The sequence below is a fragment of the Procambarus clarkii genome, chromosome 24 (assembly GCF_040958095.1).
Source record: "Procambarus clarkii isolate CNS0578487 chromosome 24, FALCON_Pclarkii_2.0, whole genome shotgun sequence".
Lineage (NCBI taxonomy): Eukaryota > Metazoa > Arthropoda > Malacostraca > Decapoda > Cambaridae > Procambarus > Procambarus clarkii.
Genome location: NC_091173.1, coordinates 14461310 through 14481481, shown reverse-complemented (window position 1 = coordinate 14481481; position 20172 = coordinate 14461310). Strand labels below are relative to the sequence as shown.

General features: G+C 44.9%; 1 long non-coding RNA gene across 1 annotated transcript in view; it reads left to right on the top strand.

The window, feature by feature from the left end:
* Nucleotides 1-17260, top strand: part of LOC138368110 (uncharacterized) — a 64283-nt gene extending 47023 nt beyond the window's left edge. Inside the window, exons 2-3 of the long non-coding RNA XR_011229485.1 lie at nucleotides 3186-3324; nucleotides 17200-17260. This is a non-coding gene — a long non-coding RNA (uncharacterized lncRNA). The remainder of the gene's footprint in view (nucleotides 1-3185; nucleotides 3325-17199) is intronic.
* The last annotated feature ends 2912 nt before the right edge of the window (nucleotides 17261-20172 follow it).

The following is a 20172-nucleotide window of genomic DNA, read 5'->3' as shown; positions in this document are numbered from 1 at the left end:
ATATACCGCTTTTTATATGTTCTCTGATATCTCTGTATCACGATACCCGCGTTTGTACAATTTAGTACCAGATTAGGGGAAGGGGGAGGGGGGGGGGGGGTAGAAATAGCGTAAGCTACTCTGTACCTTTGAGATGTAGTTCTTTCTTGTCTCAATAAACATACTTGAACTTGTACCAGATGTACCCGGTGTTGGCCCGAGGGAAAGAACCTACATCTTCACTACTCGCTCTGTACCTCTTGGGTTACATCTTCACACACACACACACACACACACACACACACACACACACACACACACACACACACACACACACACACAATGACAGGAGTCATTGCTGTAAACAACCGATGCTCGAAAGGCGGGATCCAAGTCAATGCTCGATCCTGCAGACACAACTAGGTGAGTACAACTAGGCGAGTACACACACACACACACACACACACACACACACACACACACACACACACACACACACACGGCAACTAGCACCGTTTATATTCACTACGAAATACCAAAGTTTTGCTAAAGCCTCTGAGGTCCCCCCAGAACCCCGGGTTTAAGGAATGTGGTTTCTGTTAATAACTGTACCATGGGAGATTTATTAGAACATCTAACGTATAGCAACTGTTATAAAAAAAGTCATGACTGCCAAAGTAACTAACTAGAACTCAATAGATTTAAACTGACAGGGTATGGAATGTATATAAATATACTGATATAGAAATCACGACTCCAGTATAGCACCGGATGTTGATTATCTGTTTTTGTCCGCGTTAAGTCGAATAAATCTACAGGAAGCTACTATGAACACAAGAGGTGCTTGAGCATAGAGCAGCTTTGGGCAAGAAGCCTTGTACTTCCTTATGCGCAACTCGGCCTGAAGGGAGTCTTGCACTAGGCACAATGAATAATACCGTTAAGACTGTTGCTGGGTCGTTCGAAATTAACCTGGGAGAAGGGTTTCCGTTGGCAATGCTCTCAGCACTGTCGAGTGTATACGTTTGACAAATGTGTTTAACAAGTCTAGTTATGGGTCGGTAATAAAGGATTGAATAGTATAGTAAAATGTAAGGATTACGTCTAGTCGATAATTAATTGCAAATAATAAGTTCATTAACTTTATGGCTACTACATTAAACCAAAGGCGGATCCAACAATGTGCGTTGTTTTGCAGATCCACATGACTGACTTCTAATTCACACTAAACACTTATCTTTTCTCTGCCGAATGGTTCCGAGTTTAAATATTATAGGGACACCAAAGTTGATGTAGTACTAACTACAGGTATCCAGGAAATTTGGGATATGCTCAATAATGTTGTTGTATAGACACTATATAAGCGCTCCCAGTCTCCCAAATATCCGCTTAAAAGTGATACACTATCTTGGTGAACAAATCCACAAGGGCCGTGACGAAGATTCGAACCCACGGCTGAGAGCATCCCAGACGCTGCCTTAATCGACTGAGCTACGACATGGTCAAAAGAGTTGAAATCAGAAGTTCTATCTCGGTGGGTTGTGTTGGTACGTAGCTGTGTGTGTGATCTCTGGTCAGTCAGTCAATTCTCCAGGAAGGCGAGCAGGAAAGTTTGCCCAACGTGTTCGTACACAATGAGCCAAGGTCCGCATCCTTCAGTCTCTCAACTCAAGCCGGCTGCCGTAGCAGTGGCAACAATTCATCACTGGGAGGTGTGTGCACCGGTGATACCAGATTGGCACAGAACAGTTCTCGGCTCAAACCCAAGCTGGTACTTAACAAAACAATTAACAGATGCGTTGGTTCTTACAACACAACAAATCGGCAAATCTCGTACACGGGGCGGGGGGGGGGGGGGGGGGGGGCACGGTGACGCAAAGCCGTGTCTGAACGACCTGGACGCTGAACTGATTGGTGACCAACGGTACGTGTGCAACTTGTTCAAAAATATCTAGTTTTCTATCCGCCAGACTCGATAGGTTAGACGGGATGATTGGCTCCGTCCATTTCTCGATTGGTTAGCAGGTTGGATTTTTGACGGGAGTGGCAGATCCGTACACAGACAGACTGACAGGTGGCGATGGTAGGGGGCAAGACAGGCAGGGGGGCGAGCAAGAGGACCTTGGAGCTCATCTCTCTCACTGTCCGCAGGTCCTCCCTCGACATAGTGGTTGACACACTGTAGAATTTACGGTGTGATTTTATTGTGAACAAAATTCCAAAGCTGAATATGTTTGTGTAGGTTTTTCTCCCACTTCCTTTATTCTGACTTTTGGTGAATGTTTTTTTCCCTAAGCGCTTTAGTTTGCAGTTGCATGTAACTAGAGATAGCAAGATGCAAATCGGTAAAACACGAAGTTGCGTGTGGACGAGTTTGGACAAAAGCGCGCCAAGATTCGTTTTGTGTGCTGAAGACATCATGTCTTGGAAGACATCTTCCAAGACAGCTTGGGGAATTATGCCGAGTGGCGGGAAGATTGGGTTAGATGGAGGAAGGTAAGATAACGTAATTATGAGGAGAAAATACCAAGCCATTACGACTATATAGCACTTGGAAGGGGGTCAGGATAAGGATTTGGAATGGGACGGAGGGAAAGGAATAGTGCCCAACCACTTCGACGGTTGGGGATTGAACGCCAACCGGCATGAAGCGAGACCGTCGCTCTACCGTCCAACCCAAGTGATTGGGCCTAGATGGAGGGAGTCACCTGTCTGTGTGGGGGTTTCGGCTGTGAAAGGGAGGGGGGGGGGGGGGTTACTGGCTGTGAATGTAGATGTTGCTGGGATGTAGGGGTTGTGGGGGTTGCCGGGTTGTAGGTGTAGGGTTGTCGAATTTAAGAGGCTGGGGTTGTTGTAGGTTTAGAGTGTAGATTAGAGGTCTTTTATGTGTATGTGTGAAAAAGTGAGTGAGGACTAGGGTGCACATTACCCTTATTTTGAAATTCAAGTATAATATTATACATTATATACATTTATAACAAAGAATACTTTAAAAAATGAAATTGAAATTAAAAAGGAAATTTTTTAAAGAATACTTTAAAAAATGGCTTAGATGATGTAGTTGATGATGGCCTGACGGGCGCTAGGCTCCTAGGGCGCGTGGTAAGGGTATTATTATTATTATTATTATTATTATTATTATTATTATTATTATTAATATGATTCTTATTATTTCCATGGGCTGATGTCTCCTGCTTCCACACCAGCCTGTGAAGGGGGCTGATGTCTCCTGCTTCCACACCAGCCTGTGAAGGGGGCTGATGTCTCCTGCTTCCACACCAGCCTGTGAAGGGGGCTGATGTCTCCTGCTTCCACACCAGCCTGTGAAGGAAGTCCACATTAAATGTATGTACGAAATTTGAGTCCAGGACCGGACCGAAACGTCGTCGTCTCTTTAATTTCTAGTGTGTGGTTTGGTCAACATTTCTGAGCCACGTTATTGTGACTTTTCATCTGCAAACGAATTTTTGAGATTAAAAATTAAAAATTAAAATTTGGATTAAAAAAATTTGAGATTAAAAATTTGAGATTAAAAATTTTTGAGATTAAATTTGAAGTGCAGTAGAGGTACTGGTCAGTTTTTTTTAGTATATCCTAGGCTAACTTATTTAAGTTTAGTTCAACAACGTATATTTTTCTGCTGTATTCGTTAGATTAAAAAATATAATAATATATTTAGTAATATCATAAATTCTGATCCATTATCTACAATGATTGGCTTACCAAAGGAGTGGGTAAGTGTTAATAGGATCGTCTGGCTGAGCTGTAACAAAAACAGGATTAATGGCATGGATAACGCGGATCCACCCTTATGTTACCACAAACCACTTTTATAGTGAAGTTGATGCAGGCGAGGAGTCACAATAACGTGGCTGAAGAATGTTGACCAGATCACACACTAGAAGGTGAAGGGACGACGACGTTTCGGTCCGTCCTGGACCATTCTCAAGTCGATTGTGAATGTGAATGGACTTCTCAAGTCCATTCACAGTCGACTTGAGAATGGTCCAGGACGGACCGAAACGTCGTCGTCCCTTCAATTTCTAGTGTGTGGTCTGGTCAACTAATGTATGTTGTTGTTGCTCTTATAAAGTTGGGTGAAGCAGGTCACGTGTCCTTATAGTGACTACGTTTATACTCTCTGACTGGCTTGTTTTCTCACTTGTTCATGCCCGTGAGTGGTTAAGTCTTAATCACTCGGCTCGTTCGTGAGCCAGCCCGTCCTCCTAAGGTTTCCCAACACCAAGAAACTATCGTACTAAAGTGCCCTTATCCTAACCTACCAGAGGACCCAAAACAGAAAACGTGAATTTCTCGAGCCGCTACCATTTAATAGTACGACAGTTTTTGGCCTTAGGTAGAATATACGTCAAAATGTGACGTGGTATTAAGAGCACGGAATGGAACGAGGTAGTTGGCTGTAGTCCAGGGTTAACCATGCACGGTTAGAGAAAACGATTTTCCTTCTCACTATTCCCAAATTATCTAATAAACTATAATATTATAGTTTATTAGCTAATTCTATTATAATATAATATTATAATAGAGGTGTTAATATAGTCTAACTATATATAACTGTCTCTTTTGGGATTACATTCTCTTGCTTATCAATTAGTATTACTAAAAGATGTAGATTTTCTCGCGATTTGTTTGTGAGGAGTCCCAGACGGTCCTGACGTCAGGGGTTTGCTGGGGACCTTCTTGAGGTTATCTTGAGATGATTTCGGGGCTTTAGTGTCCCCGCGGCCCGGTCCTCGAACAGGCCTCCACCCCCAGGAAGCAGCCCGTGACAGCTGACTAACACCCAGGTACCTATTTTACTGCTAGGTAACAGGGGCATAGGGTGAAAGAAACTCTGCCCATTGTTTCTCGCCGGCGCCTGGGATCGAACCCAGGACCAAAGGATCACAAGTCCAGTGTGCTGTCCGCTCGGCCGACCGGCTTCTCAGCAAAACCTGTGTTGGAGAAAGCCTCGTTGTTGTTGTTTTAGATTTAGCTACTCAGAACGGAATGTCCATGTAGCACGGGCTATGGCGAGCCCGCAAAAGAAAGCCTCGTGACTTGTCTTGACTAAATGTTAACACGCTGGGGTACCCCGCGCCTCTTTAACGATGACAGGGCCTTCTTAGTGTACATCTTTACGCTCCTGTGTTGCAAGACTCGAAGCTCCATTGCAACATAAACAGTTCTACAGAACAACATGAACAAGCGGTGTGCGTTCTCCAGTGCGGTGATTATTCTCGTGATTGCACCTGTCAGTTTTTGATTCTGCGTTGGCCATATTCTCTGTAATGAGCACTGTGTGTGAAGACGCCTGTTAAACACACCTGACATATCAACACACACTCGACAGGTAAAGCAAATACTTGGCTCTGTCTTCCTTCCCACACACACACACACACACACACACACAGGGCTAAACTCGTAGCTTTTTTTTTTCTTCGAAGCTGACATTGATGTTAAATATATTGTTGAGTACAGTTGCTTTCATGGCGACTTCTGCGATTTGTTCTCGAGTTATCAGCCATCTCCAGATTCACATTGATGATGTGGCACTAAACGGCATACTATTACCTTGTCAGAGTACACAGCTTTGACCATGGTCAAAAATAGGGGCGTGATGACCAAAAACGAGGCAGTAATGACTAAAAACAAGGAAGTAATGACCAAAACAAGAGGCAAAGCCTGAAAGGTTTTGGACAAATTATCACCACCCAAAGCTAGGGAGGTCTTCGGACTTGAGAAATTGCAATCAACTTGTATTACGTTAGCGCGAGACATCAAAGAAAAGAGAGAGACCAAGTCCTAACAACCTGACACAATATGGGCACCCAATCCCCCCCCTACACCCCCCCCCACACACACACACATACACTACACACACACACACACACACACACACACACACACACACACACACACACACACACACACACACACACACACACACACACACACACACACAGGAGGCCAAGACCGTCAGTAGTTTCAAAGCGTTATATGACAAAGAGTGCTGGGAAGACGGGACACCACGAGCGTGGCTCTCATCCTGTAACTACACTTAGGTAATTACACACACACACACACACACACATACATACATATACATACAGGCAAGTGTAGACGTGTCGGTCCGTCTTCAACCCTTACAAAGTCGTGACTGTAGAGTAGACAGGACGAACCGAGATGTCTTCACTTAGCTTTTCGTACGTGGACGAAAGGGGGGTGGGGTGGTGGGGGGTTGCATAAAGGGTAAGGGAGCCTCATGAATATATTGAGTTCCGGTGGTATTGGCTGACCAGACGTCAGGGTGGGAGGGAGGGAAAATTGAAATTGAAATAAGTTTATTGAGGTAAAATACACACAAAGGGATGAGGTAGCTCAAGCTATTCTCACCCCGTTCAGCACATCGTGTTAATACATGCATATAAACACATCACAAACAATAAACATATTACCAAACATTCTGAGAAGGGAGGGAGGGATTAGGGAAGTCGGTTATCACTCTTGGAATGTACTCAAGTGTGTTAATATTTGTTCAGAATAGACGAAGGAAAATGTCGAGGCTCCTCAAGTTTTTTTCTATCTTCGAGCCTTAAGAAGCGGAAGGTTCACTCATCCTGTGAGTGGACACACCGCCATAGTGACAGTATTGGTCAGCGCCACTCATCCTGTGAGTGGACACACCGCCATAGTGACAGTATTGGGCAGCGCCACTCATCCTGTGAGTGGACACACCCCCATAGTGACAGTATTGGGCAGCGCCACTCATCTTGTGAGTGAACACACCGCCATAGTGACAGTATTGGGCAGCGTCACTCATCCTGTGAGTGGACACACCGCCATAGTGACAGTATTGGGCAGCGCCACTCATCCTGTGAGTGAACACACCGCCATAAGTACTCCGTGATTACTTGTAACCTGGCGAAGCCGCTCTTTACATTTTCCAAGTGCTATATAGTCGTAATGGCTTTGCCCCCCCCCCCCGCCCTCTCTCTCTCCCTCCCTCTCTCCCTCCCTCCCTCCCTCCCTCCCTCCCTCCCTCCCTCCCTCCCTCCCTCCCTCCCTCCCTCCCCCTCCCCCCCCCCCCCTCCCAATATTTTTCTCTCTTAATTTTCACTTCGCGTGTTCAGTTCATTTATTTCCTTTCTGTGTTCACTTTTTATTTTCTTCCGTGTTCCTTTCCCTTGTTTCGTTCTTATTGCCGGTGATCTTTGGTCATTCTCCTCTGGCTTTCGTCAGTTTCTTATTCACACTTCTTTCTGCCTTACTTTTTTCCCCCCTTTGTATTTGACATTATCGTTATTTTATCACTTCTTATCCTTCGCTTCCTCCCCTTTTTGTTATCTTTTCCTACTTTTTTCCCCATTCCTCTCCTATCCTTGCCTCTCCCACACTCCCCCTCTCCCACTCTCCTCTCCCATCGTTGCCTCTGATCTAGCGCTATCAACATTCCGGGTGAACCTGCGGTCAGTAATGGCCTCCTGTTTTGTGAGTCGGACTTTGTAGTTTGTACATGGAGTCGTAGCTTGGGGGCCCCTTGGTGTATTGATCTTCCGGCTCCTCCCACGACCACACCTGCGACCACGACCACACCTACGACCACACCTGCTCCCACGACCACACCTACGACCACACCTGCTTCCACGACCACACATGCTCCCACGACCACACATGCTCCCACGACCACACCTGCTCCCACGACCACACCTACGACCACACCTGCTTCCACGACCACACATGCTCCCACGACCACACATGCTCCCACGACCACACCTGCTCCCACGACCACACCTGCTCCCACGACCACCACTCCCACGACCAGACCCACGACCACCACTCCCACGACCACCACTCCCACGACCACCACTCCCACGACCAGACCCACGACCACCACTCCCACGACCAGACCCACGACCACCACTCCCACGACCACCACTCCCACGACCAGACCCACGACCACCACTCCCACGACCACCACTCCCACTCCCACACCCACGACCAGACCCACGACCACACCTCCCACGACCACACCTCCCACGACCACCACTCCCACGACCAGACCCACGACCACACCTCCCACGACCACACCTCCCACGACCACACCCACGACCACACCTCCCACGACCACACCCACGACCACCCCTCCCACGACCAGACCCACGACCACACCTCCCACGACCACCACTCCCACGCGGACATCCCTAATTCTACTGTGAAATAAATTGTCATTTTAAACTCGTTGGTAGAGCTTCAGATATATTTTCCAAGCGAACATTTTTTGTTTAGTATTATATTAACAGTTCATATTATTATTATTTATTATTATTATTGCTCTTTATCGCAACAAATAAGCCAGCCCCGAACGACCCCCACCGCCTACAACCCTTCCCCAACCCCCACCTACAACAACCACTCCTACCTAGTACAACCCTTCACCCAACCCCCCAACCCCTCCACCACGACCCCTACCTATTACAACATTTCCCCCAACGACCCCCCGACCTCCGACAATCCCCACCCCCAACGACCCCTCACAACCCTCCAGCCCTAAACCCCCCCCCAACTACTCGAACCCACAACGCGTCGCCCCTCCTTCCCCTTTTCCCCTATCCCTCCCCCTTCTCCCCTACCCCTCCCCTTCCCTCCTTCCCTCCAAAGAGCTATGAATTGTAACGTGTCTCCAAATGTCACCCAGAGGAATCCAATTAATATTTACGAGAACTATCTAGTTGATGCAGCGTTTGATAAAGATGAAACGTTGAATTTATATACATACCACAACATTGATTCATAATACAACCAATAATACGAATTTATAATGCAAATTGCTGGTACAACTTACAGCACAAATGTATATATTATGCAAACGATTTCGGAAACTTTTGGTTTGCTTGTCAGTCTTGGAGTAATTTGGTGCTGAGCACTACCGGCTGTGTGATCTTCCTCTCAATGGTGTTGGACTGTGTTCACTGGTGTTCAGTAGCGTTCACTGGTGTTCAGAGTTTACTGGTGTTCAGCAGCGTTCACTGGTGTTCAGCAGCGTTTACTGGTGTTATACAGTGTTCATTAGTGTTGGGCAGTGTTCGCTTGAGTCCCCTTCCACTCCACGGCGCCGAAAATCTCCAATGGAAAGGCAAACGCCAGTCACGATTGGTTCCAGCGCCGTCGCAGGAACTGTGAGTTCCGGAGTTGACCTGGAAGTTGATAAAAGAAGGCACAGGGTCTCCAAACCCGGAGACCGCCGTGGTCGGGGCCGGAGAAGAACCACCCCATCAAGGGCATGAACGACCCCAGCCTCCTGAAGCAGAGCCTGGGGAGCCGCACGAGCCCCAGGAGGAGGACGTCCCAGTCCCGCACCTACGGGTTCCTGACAGAGATCGTCACAGCCCTCTTTCAGCCCAGAGATCGGCACAGCCACAGCCCTCTTTCACCCGAGGCCGGCTTCCTTCTGAGAAAGCACTAAGCCGTGTGATTATATGAGACATGAAAGGGACATGAGGATTGGATAGGAGCTGAGATAGGAGAGGGGGGGGGGAATGGAGAGAAATGCTGCCCAACCACTTGTCCCATAGGGGGCTTCGAATGTTGTGGTCAAGATATCTGGCGTCTCAGATGTCTTGATCACCTGCTTCAAACACAGGTGTGTTCGAAGCAGGTGTCTGCTTCAAACACCGAGATGCATACACACACATCCACTTCCGTTGTCCTGTACGTTTGAGAGAGGAGTTTCTAATTTGTTCATTATACAACAATTTAATTATACGCTACACAACAATCTGGGCACAACACGAACGCGGGCTCTGCAAGAAGCATCAAGGCCGTCGCTGTACCAGCCAGTCCAAGCCGCGTATTTTAAAGTGGTTGAAACACTTTATCAGTGGTGGTGGTTCCTGTGAGTGTGGGTCGAGCGCCCTGGCCGCCATTAGTATTCATTACCGCGCACTCTTCAGCCGTCAGCCGCTAACCGCGCGCCATCTGCAGGACAAAGAGTTGTATTATTCCACCAGACGGACGCGAGGGGCGGCACTAATGACATAACAGGTCTTGTTAGACCACTGTTTGCCGATACGATGCATCGTTAATCATTCGCCCCCCAACAGTATTTTGGTTCACAGACAAAAGGTTCCGGGTTCGATTTCCGCCGTAGGACAGAAGCGTTTGGGCAAGGTTTACTTTCACCCCCATGTCTCTTGGCACCTGAGAATTTGGCAGATGTTGTGGGTTGTCTTCTGGGAATGGTCAGTCGGTCGCCAAGGGGAAAATCTAAAAGTCAGACAGGCTTATGGAAAACCATAAGGCTAAAGGTATAGAAGCACTATGATTGAACGATTATTTCAGCACAAAATTGCCTATGCCATTGCACGGCCTCCGAGGACATAGTGAGCGGTTGCATACAGTCACTTTGCCCATCGGGGATCGAACCCCGACCCCTGCAAGAAGCAAGACCTTTACTGTACCGCCTAACCCAAGAGGATGGACAACAGGACATGTGCAGGCGATGAGTCACAATAACGTGGCTGAAGTAGTTTGACCAGACCACACACTAGAAGGTGAAGGGATGACGACGTTTCGGTCCGTCCTGGACCATTCTCAAGTCGATTGTGACAATCGACAATAAAGTCAAGACAATCGACTTGGGAATGGTCCAGGACGGACCGAAACGTCGTCGTCCCTTCGCCTTCTAGTATGTGGTCTGATCAAACAGGACATGTCCCCATAGATGCTACAGTCTTTCCGGCTTGGTGCCTCCTTTTGATAATTACGTTCTCCTCATAATTACCTTACCTGCTGCTGCTGCTGCTTTCAGTTGTCAGCCCTAGACAAGTGTCGTGTGGCCTCCACCATACACTGTCTTGACTGCTGTACAAGACACCACAGTACGGGGCCCGCGAGAACACTTGTACACCTGTCAGTTCTTATCTTACCTGCACTTTCCAGCCTGTGATGTGCTTAATGGATCACATCTTATCTCGCACCAGTTGTCTGCTAGGGTGGCGCTCACAACTTGTCTGGGATCAAGACGAGAGCATCTTTAGGGACGGGGGGTCATGTCCAGCCACTTGAGCTGGGTGATACGGTGTATGTCTCGCTTCTTGCAGGGTCGGCGTTCGATCTCCAATCTCGAGTGTGCACCGTTCCTTCACTGTAGCACACGCACAAACTTGCGTGTGCTTTAACCGTTGTTTTGATACCCAAACCAACGACCACCTTAACTGAGGGTAAGTAATCAAAAGGTACCAAACCGGGACGACCTTTAAAATGCAGAGAAATTTGAAGATACTGTACAGGCAAGCCGGGAAGACCTTGTGGCAGAAACGATGTAGGTGAAGGGAAGTGATGATGACTGTAGTAAAGATAGTGTAGTGATGATGGTTATGGATGGTCGGCCTTGTCCGGGTAGTGAAGATGAGTACAGTGATGAAGGTACTGTGTAGTGAAGATGGTTACAGTGATGATCGTGTCTAGTGAAGATGGTTACAGTGATGAGGATGGTCGTGTGTAGTGTATGGATACACTACACAGGGATACAGGGGTTAAGTCAGAGTGGGGAAAAAGGTTGTAAGTGAAGTACCTCAAGGCTCTGTCCTGGGACCTCTGTTATTCATAATATATATAAATAATTTAGATTCAGGTTTGAGCACCAATATTTGCAAATTTGCCGATGATACAAAAATCGTGAGGGGAAATAAACACGGAATAGGCCTATTGGCCCATACGAGGCAGCTCCTATTTATATCCACCCCAATCTCATTCATATATGTCTAACCTACGCTTGAAACAATCAAGGGATCCTACTTTTATTACGTTACGTGGTAATTGGTTCCATAAATCAACAACCCTGTTACCGAACCAGTATTTACCCATACGAACATCATGTCAGTCATATAACTGATAATGACGAAATGTGTAGTACTTCCAACAAACACTTTATCTCTGCATTTACCAAAGGGCGTTTCTCTGCCCGAAACGCTGCGCGTACTAGTGGCTTTACAAGAATGTAATTACTATGCTATGTATCCTCGCAATCCCAATGTACCTTCTTGTATATATATAAATAAATAAAATACCAAAGAATGGACTGAACACCACGCCCCCAGCCGAACAAGTCTATGTGGGGTAGGGAAGAGGACAGGCTGACCAGGTCATCAGTCACCAGGGAGGATGTTACCAAACAGTGAAACTCAAGCCAAACAAATCCCCAGCACTGAAGGCACTGCCTTCTGTGGTTGAGTGTTCAATAAACCCTTGAACTATATGTTTTAACACTTCTCTAACCCTGTCCATGGAGGACAGAAGAAAATGTATATATGCTGGTTAGCATTGTAAATGTGTGGCCGCGTCTGTGGTAGAAAATAATAAAAAAAAAAAAAAAAAAAAAATCCCCAGGGCCGGACGAAGTGCCTGCCAGGGTGGCCAATATCAAAGAGGAGCCCGGCGAGCCACCGTCCACCACATGTAACAAATCACCAGAGCCAGGCAGAATGCCAGAGCCGTGAAAGACCGCCAATGTGGCACCACTCGCCAAGGGTTTTAAGGTTAGGTAGTGATGATAGAGTTACAAGATACGAGCTAGGTGGTGTTGAGATTGCGAAGTCGGATTGCGAAAGGGATCTGAGAGTTACGATTAGTAAGAATTTGAAACCCACAAAATCAATGCATAAATGTTCGTAATCAGGCAAATAGGACACTGGGATTTATTAATCGAAGCGTTTTTAATAAGACACCTGGTGGTATTCTTCAGCTATGTCTTACTCTGGTTAGGCTGTAACACCATGAAGGTGTTTGGTTTAATGTAATCAATTAAGTTCAGCGGTTTGTTTCAGCCCATTATGTGCCTCTGTAACCCCTTTCCACTACCGCCTCTGTAACCCTTTCCACTACCGCCCACAAGATGGGTATGGGGTGCATAATAAATGAACTAAACTAAACTGTTTCGTGTACTTCGTTGTTACTTTGATCCTTGTATGGGAGGTAAGGTCGGTTTACGGGGCTCGAACGCCGATCATGCAATATACAAGGGCGTGAGCTTACCGTTTTTCTGTAATTTTCTGTTAGTTTGACATTACGTCTATATGGCACTTGGAAGGGATAAGGACTTGGGAGTTGGGGGGGGGGGAGAAGAAATAGTGCCCAACCACTTGGAGGGTCGGAGATTGAGTGCCGACCTACAAGAAGTGAGACCGTCGCTTTACCGTCCACTTAACGTAATTAATCACTGTTGATTTATAGTCACTGTTGGCGTTGGAGAGGCGCTATGCACTGTACGTTATCGATATGTTTGTTTGTGCCTCTCATCTTCGATATTACTCTCCGTCTTTATCATTATCTCAGTAAAGAATCTTTTGAAGTGATGTAAATGGACGAATCTGTGAAGGCACATTAACAAGAACGTGTAAATATTAATCACGTCTAAACGGACGTGTAACTCAACTCTCGTGAGGAGCATATCTGCGAGGCATCGCTTTTGATAACTCTGATTATACGGAACTCCGTAATGATGGTACTGACAGTTGAAGTCTCCGTCGATGTCACAGCAGGAGGGAGGCAGCCGCAGCTAGTTGTCTTCCCACCACTCTCCAATACTCATCACTGCACAGCACTGCAGTTGGTAGTGAATCTCGTCTATCATCCTATGGGCCTTGGTGTCATGCTTGTATGCCACCCTCCAGTCATTGTACATCTCGACGGCTGCGTCGGTGTCTACGGTGTTTAGCGTGAAAAACATTATTATCACTTACACCATCAGGAACAGACCACAGAAGGTGTCGATGTGCCTGGGAACGTCTTGAACTATACCGAAAAGATACTCGTCAATCGTGCCGGTTTTCTCGAGGGCTTGGAGGTCTTGCTTGAGAAACAGCAGCACCAGGTAGAGACAGGCGGCGCAGGCGGTAAAGACGAGCGTCGACATGGTGTAATTGTACACTCTATAACGGTCCAACTCGAACACAATTGGAGGAGTATAGAGCCAGAAGTAATAGGTAAAGTAGAAGCCCATCGAGATGAAGAAAACGATGACGTGCGATAACAATATTGAGACCTTAGACAAGGCGTCTCTGGTAATCTCGAAGGGGAGCATTGTAGCGGAACTTGGCCATGGTGGGTGATACGAGCCCGATGCCAAGGTCACTGGTTCCATTGTGGATTATTCTCGTATACAGCTGGGCGTAGGAATTGTAACTGTCATAATCATTGGTTTTGAGATTATACACAATAAAGAGGTAACCAGCATAGCTGGATTTTAGTAAGCATGGTGTGAGTGTGTGTGTGTGTGTGAGAGAGAGAAGGGGGGGGGAGACAGGGGGGGGAGAGACAGAAAGGGGGGAGACGGGGGGGGGGCAGAGAGGGGGGGAGACAGAGAGAGTAAGTGGGTTGGAGGGAAGACGGCAGTACGTTAAGGTACTTTAGGCTAAGGTAAGAGTTGATAGGTTGATATAGATCAGCTAAGGTAGGAGTACACTGGTTAGGGTACATGTAGGTAGGAATGTATAGAACACGGTAGCTGAAGGGAAGGTGGTGAAGGGTAGAGGTGGTGGTGAAGGGTACGAAAGGTGGTGAAGGTTTAGTGAAGGTGGTAAAGTTCAGTGTGTAGATGGGGAAGCCAGCGGTGCTAGGAAAGTGTCTTGTCATACAACCTGTCGTCCACAAATGATCTCGGTTAAAGCAAGTATTGGTGGAAAGTATGAAAACGGGCCGTTGCACTCAAAACTAGTTGTAGGTACTGTCATTTTTGGAGGATGGGCTGTTGTTACCGAGCATTTTAGTGATGGTTGTTGTAATAAAAGTGTTTGAAATATGTATTAAATTTAATATGCACTATAAAGTCGTTTAGCTGTAAGAGGCATGTCTGTAATTGCCCACTGGTGGCATAGTTTTGATAGGGTAGGCCTACTACCGTAAGGCGCTAGTTAATGCTTGAGGGATTTTGCTTCTCTTAATTCTTGATTACTGCTGTTAGTCGTAAAACAAAACAAATAAAAAAGGCTGTTGGCTGAACTAATTAGCTCCAGCCTGTCGAGAGTCATATAAAGAGAGAAGCAGAACGTTCAGGTGCGTTCATCGAGACAATATAATAAATCTCAAAAGGATAGAGTAGGATGGGAAGGGAACTATCGGGGAAAAGCGACAGGCCATTACGACTATATAGCACTGGGAAGGGGGTCAGGATAAGGATTTGGGATGGGACTGGGTGGGGGGGGGGGGAAGGAATGGTGCCCAACCACTTGGACGGTCGGAGACCGAACGCCGACCTGCATGAAGCGAGTATGTTCTGAACATACTTGGGAAGAACATGACACTGGAAGGCAAAAAAGAGCCAATGGACGGTAGAAATAGCTTAGGCTCTTTCTACCCTCCAACGGTATTGTAACTCATTGATTGGCACTGGTTCGAGGTCTATCTTGAGATGATTTCGGGGATTAGCGTCCCCGCGGTGGTGAAGGGTAGAAGTTTGAAGAGTAGAAGGGTATGAAGCCTGGTCCTCAACCAGGCCTCCTTTTTTGTTACACACACCCAGGAAGCAGCCCCTAGCAGCTGTCTAACTCCCAGTTACCTATTTACTGCTAGGTGAACAGGTGCATCAGTGTGAAAGAAACTGCCCAATTGTTTCCGCCTCCACCGGGGATCGAACCCGGAACCTTAGGAATACGAATCCTGAGCGCTGTCCACTCAGCTGTCAGGTCCCTTTCAAGTCTCTCTGACAGCTTGATTTGTCAAAATTAATACTGCTTCCTGGTACGCGCGCGCACTAAAATTACCGTTTGGTGGTCTAACATGACCTGGCCTCTAATAGGTTAAGGGCCTTTTTTGACTGGTATTATCAACATGGTGTATGTAGTAGTCTGGAACTTCTAGTAGCGTTGACCAAACCACACACTAGGAAGTGAAGAGACGACGACGTTTCGGTCCATCCTGGACCATTATCAAGTCGTGTGTCAATCTAGTAGTAGTAGTCGATTCTAGAAGTGGCAATCATGGGTCCTACCAGTCTACGCCATGCAGTCAGGAGGACCGTAATCATATTAAATTTTGCCCCGAGGGGCGAGTTTATTGGGCAGCGCCACTCATCTTGTGAGTGAACATACCGCCATAGCAGCATGTACAACACTCCCCAATAGGAAGAAAACCCGCTGGGTTATTCATCCTGTCACACCATGTATAAAAAAAATTGACGTGAATTTTATGTTTAATTATTAGGTTTAACTTACTATTAAGTAATATTAGCCAGCAGTGTCAGTGTTTGGTAATTATGAGCAGAATTGGTATTGTTTTCTATAGTGTTAAACGTCAAATGACGGGTCAGTGTGATTTCTTATGTCAGTTAACATGGCTACCGGTCCAATGGCTTAGAAGTAGGAACAATTGGGCAGAGTGAAGAGAAAGCCCTGGTTAGGTAAAATAATATGGTAATAGTCGGAGGTTTGGACGGATTGGTGATAGGTAGACAATGGTATGACAAACGTAACAATTTTGAGAGGAAGAAATGGACACTGGGAAGCATGTAGTGATAGTAAAATAAAGTGTGAAATGCCATGGAGAGATGTGGTACAAGAGTTAACTGCAAGATTGAGAAAAGAATACCCAGCTCGTTTAGAAATGTTTAGTAAATGGATGAGGGTATATTGGTGAAATATTAAAGTGAATTAGACGGGAAATAAGACTGAAAGATAGGCAGACAGTGCGAAAGCGGGAAGTGGACAAAACTACAAGATATAGCAAGGGACAAGGCTTGGTGGAACTTGTAAAAAGGGGCAATAGACCTGGAGTCAGAATACTTGGCTCCATCTCTCTCATGGGTACCTTATTCTCCGTTTACTACTGTAAGCCGTTTGTGTCCTGAAGCACTACAAGCTCGACAACCCGAGTTCATTACTGTGATCTGGAGGACTCTGGTTGTCCCCTCTGCGCTCAGAAGTCCTCCAGAGCACTTTCATAAACTGAGGTTGACGATCTTTCAGCACTTTTGTAGTGCAAATGGTTTACTGTAGTAAATACTGAGCCCCTATGCTCGAGGTAAGTACAGGTCTGTAGTTAAGCAAGTTATGAGTGAATTGAACTAATTTCTAATGACGTTCTTTAGGAAATAAATTTAATATTTAATTTTTCAGTTATATTTTTGTCCACCGTCATGACCATGGAAACTTTGTATTTTATAAATTACGAAAACGCGCCGAAACTATTCAGTGTACATAATGGCTAATTTTACTCTATTCTCAGGTGCTTGTGGCAGTTTGGATATACAAGAATGCGAAACGTTGCCGTCCAGTTGGGTGGGTGTGGAGCAAGATTAGTAACTGACTCGCCATTGATGTAAACTGCCTTCTGTAGAGACTGTGAGCTTGTTCTTGTGATACAAGAAGACTTGATATGCATGTATAGGGATGTGTACACATGTATTAACAATTGTGTAACTAGTTTCACAGGGTTGTTACTTAGCTAAACGAACTATGGGGTTCAGTCGTGAACCCCATGTGTGTGTCTGTAACCCTTTCCACCACCGCCCACGGGATGGGTATGGGGTGCATAATAAATAAAAACAAGTCCAATTAATTTGTTTTAAATTTAACATTTTCACCAAATTTGTCAAGTTAATGCAACCTTCGTTTTTATCACTTGAACATTTTCGCATTTTGTTCAATTGAACATGTTCGCATTTTGTTCAATTGAACATTTTCGAATTTTGTTCAATTGAACATTTTCACATTGGTTTTCAAGCAATCTTCGTTTCCTTCCATTTAAGATTTTGAATGTGTTCAATTGAACATTTTTCGAATTTGTTCAATTGAACATTTTCGAATTTGTTCAATTGAACATTTTCGAATTTGTTCAATTGAACATTTATCGAATTTGTTCAATTTAACATTTTCGAATTTTGTTCAATTGAACATTTTCACATTGCTTGAAAACCAATGTGAAAATGTTCAATTGAACAAAATTCGAAAATGTTCAATTGAACAAATTCGATAAATGTTCAATTGAACATTTTCACATTGGTTTTCAAGCAATCTTCTTTTCCTTCCATTTAAGATTTTGAATGTGTTCAATTGAACATTTTTCGAATTTGTTCAATTGAACATTTTTCGAATTTTGTTCAATTGAACATTTTCACATTGGGTTTCAAGCAATCTTCGTTTCCTTACATTTAAGATTTTGAATTTGTTCAATTGAACATTTTTCGAATTTGTTCAATTGAACATTTTCGAATTTTGTTCAATTGAACATTTTCGAATTTGTTCAATTTAACATTTTCGAATTTTGTTCAATTTAACATTTTCACATTGCTTGAAAACCAATGTGAAAATGTTCAATTGAACAAAATTCGAAAATGTTCAATTGAACAAATTCGATAAATGTTCAATTGAACACATTCAAAATCTTAAATGGAAGGAAACGAAGATTGCTTGAAAACCAATGTGAAAATGTTCAATTGAACAAAATTCGAAAATGTTCAATTCAACAAATTCGAAAAATGTTCAATTGAACATTTTCACATTGGTTTTCAAGCAATCTTCGTTTCCTTACATTTAAGATTTTGAATGTGTTCAATTGAACATTTTTCGAATTTGTTCAATTGAACGTATTCAAAAATTGTTCAATTGAACAAATTAAAAGAAAGTTCAATTGAACAAAGTCGAATGTTCATTTAAACATTTTCGAAAATGCTCATGTTCAATGAAATTCGGTTCACAATGTTAATGAAAATGTGGAATGTTCAATTGAATATTCCACATTTGTTTTCAAGCAATGTATGCAATGTTTCCTCTAATTTAAGATTTTCTGATTTTTTTCAATTTACCATTTTAATTTTTTCAAGCAGATCATTCAATCTTCGTGTTGTTCAACTGAACATTTTTCAAATATTTCATTCAATCTGCATTTTGTTTGCAAATTTAAATTTGTAATTTTAATGCATCTAATGTTTTTAATCTGAAATGATTTGAAATTTAAAAAAAAAAAAAAAAAAAAAAAAAAAAACTTGAGCATAAAAGTAAGCAATTATCAAAAGAAGGCACCAAACCGGGAAGGCTATGTAGCACCATCAAATGTGCGGATTAATCAGAGGGCGCTAAATATCACCAAGGATGCCAATACGAGAACAGAAATGCATAAGGCGAACGATATCAAAAGTATCCGAGTCACCAAGATACTGTCCTATTGAGGGACAGGCGACCGCGAGGGGCGGTCGGAAAGCAAGACACGCGCTCGTCCTGGAAGTCAGGACATTCAAGAAGGACATGCACGACCGTAAGAGGGACAATGCAACTAGGACAATAAGGAGCAGGGCGGCGCTCCATCAAGTGACCATGGGTTAAGCGAGTATGGCCAATACGCAACCTCGCCAGAGCCGTTTCCCAACGCCGGTTATGGTTGTTGGAGGACCGCCACGAGGAAACACAACATTTAAGAGTACGTAGTTTGTTACCAGTAACAGACGACCAAGAAGCCTGCCAACGGGTAAGGACTGAGGAATGGATAACCGGGTAAAAGTCGGAATATGGAATACCTTTACGAGAGATGGGACAAGAACGGACAGCCTCCCTGGCGGCAGCATCTGCACGCTCATTTAAAGAGCCGACTTAAATTTACCGTGAACAAAAAACAACCAATGTTGGATCTAGACAACCACGGGATGAACTGGATTAAAGGACCCGAGAGCCATAAGGGCACTTCGAGAGTCAACAACAACTACAAAGGAAGACTAACAACGAGAAAGCAGGAGGCGAAGAGCAGAGAAAATAGCATAAAGCTCCGCTGTGAAGATGCTAGTTTCCAGAGGTAAGCGGCACATACAAGTGCAATCAGGAACAACCAGTAGCCAACACCGTCCGCAGACTTAGACCCATCGGTGAAGACGGAAACGGAGCGGGAGTGAGAAGAAAAGTGCTCAAGGAAAAGGCGTTTTAGAACCGTAGGAGGGGTAAAAGCTTTAGTGATGCGTGTACAACTGTAAGAGGGACAATGCAGTTAGAACAATAAGGAGCAGGGCGGCGCTCCATTAAGTGTTCGCGAGTTAAGCGCGTATGGCCAATACGCAGCCTCGCCAGAGTTCTTTCCCATCGCCGGTTACGGGGGTAGGAGGAAGGCCACGGACCAACCCGTTCTCGCAAATTTAATAAGTCAATATTGACTTATTAAATATGTGCATAGGTGACATACTTAACATAATAGATACCCTTAAAAAAGATTCAT